The 2757-nt window shown below is 22.3% G+C and overlaps 1 protein-coding gene across 1 annotated transcript in view; it reads left to right on the forward strand.

Annotated features, from left to right (window-relative positions):
• The window catches only part of LOC117170347 (neuronal acetylcholine receptor subunit alpha-7-like), a 1604403-nt gene that overhangs the window by 1070477 nt on the left and 531169 nt on the right, over positions 1-2757 (forward strand). The window lies entirely within an intron of this gene.

Genomic DNA, 2757 nt, shown 5'->3' on the forward strand with positions numbered 1-2757 from the left:
TTTGAAATAATTTCAAATTTTAAATTAATTTTGAATCTTTTTTTAAATTCAAATTGTAGCGTTCAAACTTAAAATTTAGCTCATTACAAATTTAACAATTCAAGGCTGTCTATTTTGAACCATTTTATTTAAATTTGTATAGTTTTTAATAGTTTCAACCAAAAATGGAATATTTCAATTTCCAGATAAAAACTGTGATAAAAAATTGAATTGAACAAAAAAAAACGAATTTTCAACAGAATTGTTAAGTTTTCAAGGGAAAAGGTGAATTTTTGACCAAGAAGATTAATTTTCTATAAAAAAAACGATTTTCCACCTTAACCACTATATACGATTAATTTTTAATCAATCCTATAATAGTTACATTTTCCGATACAGATAAATAATTGTTAACAGAAAAAATTAATTTTCAACAAAGTTGTTAAATTGTCAACCAATCAGATGAATTTTCGACCAAGAAAATTAATGATCTACAAAAAAAAAAAACAAATTTTAAAGAAAATACATGAATTTTTAACGAAATTATTTCATTTTAAAGTCAAAAAGACGAATTATCTGCAAAAAGTTGAATTTTTTAAGCGAAAAATAGGAGATTTCAATCAAAGAGTTACACTTTCAACCAAATAGTGAAAAATTCTACCATAACTAAAAAAACCTTTTTGGAAGAAAACTTATTTTTTTACAAAGTAGTTCAAATCTTAGTGAAATAATCAACTTTTAAACCCAAGAAGATGTACAGTTGAAACTGCAACAAAACAATTACATTTTTGACAAAAAATGATACATTTTCAACCAAACTAGGTCAATTTTTAACAAAGTACATGAACTTTCAACGAAATTTTTTAATTTTAAAGTGAGAAAGAGTATTGTCTACAAAAAAACGGAATTTTTAACCCTATTTAAAGGCAAATAGTTGAATTTCCTACTATAATTATGAATCCTTTATAAGAAAAAATTAATTTTTTTACGAAGCAGTTCAATTTTAAGTGAATAATTGAATTTTCCACCCAAGAATTATAATTTTAATTTTTAACAATATAGTTGCATTTACAACAAAACGACTTTACAACCAAAAAATATTTACAGTTGATGATTCAACCGAAAAATGTAATTTTTATTCAAGAAGTATAAATTTTCCAGAAAACAATTTAATTTCTAGAAAGAAAGACGAATTTTAAATAAAATAAATGATTTTTTAATCAAAAATGGTATAGATTAATTGTCAGTTTCAAAAACCTATTTTAAAACAACAAAAATTGTTGTTAACAAAATAGATAAATTTTTAACGAAAAACGGTTACATTATCAGTTTAAAAAATCAATTTAAAACCAACAATTTTTCAGCAAAATAGTTTAATTTCCAAAAAAATAGATGAACTTTTAACCATTTTATATCAAAATAAAAGAAGTTTCACCAAAAAATGCATTTTCGTCCAAAGGAATGAATTCTTGAATAAACTAGATAAATTTTTAAACAAGAAGAATAATTTTCTACCAAAAAATAAGAATTTTGGACTGAGAAAGGTCAATTTTCTACCAAAAGATATTCAACTAAAAACGTTGTAGTTAAATTTTTAGCATAAGAAAATATTTTTTTAACAAGAAAAAAATCACATTTTCAATAGAACAGTTAAATTATCAACCAAAATAGTTATTTGAAAATAGTTTAATTTTCGATGAAAGAAATAAATTTTCAACTGAAAAATGTTTTAAACAATAAAAAAAACACAATCGAATTTACAACAGAATAGTTAAATTTTTAAACATATAGTTGGATTTTCGATTCAAAAATGATTTCTCCACCAAAAATGGAATGGAATGGATTCTGAGAGAAAATTAAAAAAAAAACACAATTTTTTAAAATTATTTCGTAAATTAGCCATATTATATAATTTTAGAGAAAATAAGAAATTTAATTCTTATTAAGCCTTCTTGCGCAATTTTGTTGTGCCATTTTTTGTTATGTTTATGTTGGTTTGTAAAATTTACAGAAATTTTGACACGATTAAAAAATAATTAACACTTGCAAAAAAATCAGTAAAAATTTAAATAATTCTTGAAGATTAGAAGGTTTGAAAATATTAGAAAAAAAAATTATTTTTCTAATAATCGTTTGAAAATTTTAAATAATTTTTATTTACAAAAATGTACTTTCAAAAAAAATTCAAAATGATTTTTAAACACATGAAACGACTTCCTAAAATTTAAAAAAGCGTGGAGAAGATTTTAAAGCAAAATGTTTCAATTTGATAACATTAAAAAGTTTTAAAAAAATGTAAATAATTCAGTAAATTCAAGAAATATTTAGAAGAATGGAAGAGATTCAAATCTAATCTTAGACTTAAATTTTTTAGAAATGTAGACTTTCAAAGATTAAAAAAAATTAACCTTAGAAGCTTTAAGGGAATTCCAAAAGATTGCAATAAGATCAAATAATTTTACTTAAAATTCCTGTGAAAAATTTAGAAGGTTATATAAACCAAGTTTTTTACATCTTGAATACTTTTTAAAAATTTTAAGAAAAATGGAGTAAGTTAAAAATATTGTTTTGGAATTTATTTTGTTTTAAGGGCATGTGTCACAGCTAAATACCTATATTACCGACCTCACTTTTTCCGTTCACTGAATGTTTTTTTGAACCTAAGAACTTTTTTTAAAAATAAAATATCGAGCTGAAACTTTGGGAAATGTATTAGAGTACAATAAAGTACGTTTAGGTACTGCATTTTGGTAGGAACGTCACTGAAAATTATTTCAT

Source organism: Belonocnema kinseyi, chromosome 3 (assembly GCF_010883055.1).
Source record: "Belonocnema kinseyi isolate 2016_QV_RU_SX_M_011 chromosome 3, B_treatae_v1, whole genome shotgun sequence".
NCBI classification, from domain to species: Eukaryota; Metazoa; Arthropoda; class Insecta; order Hymenoptera; family Cynipidae; genus Belonocnema; species Belonocnema kinseyi.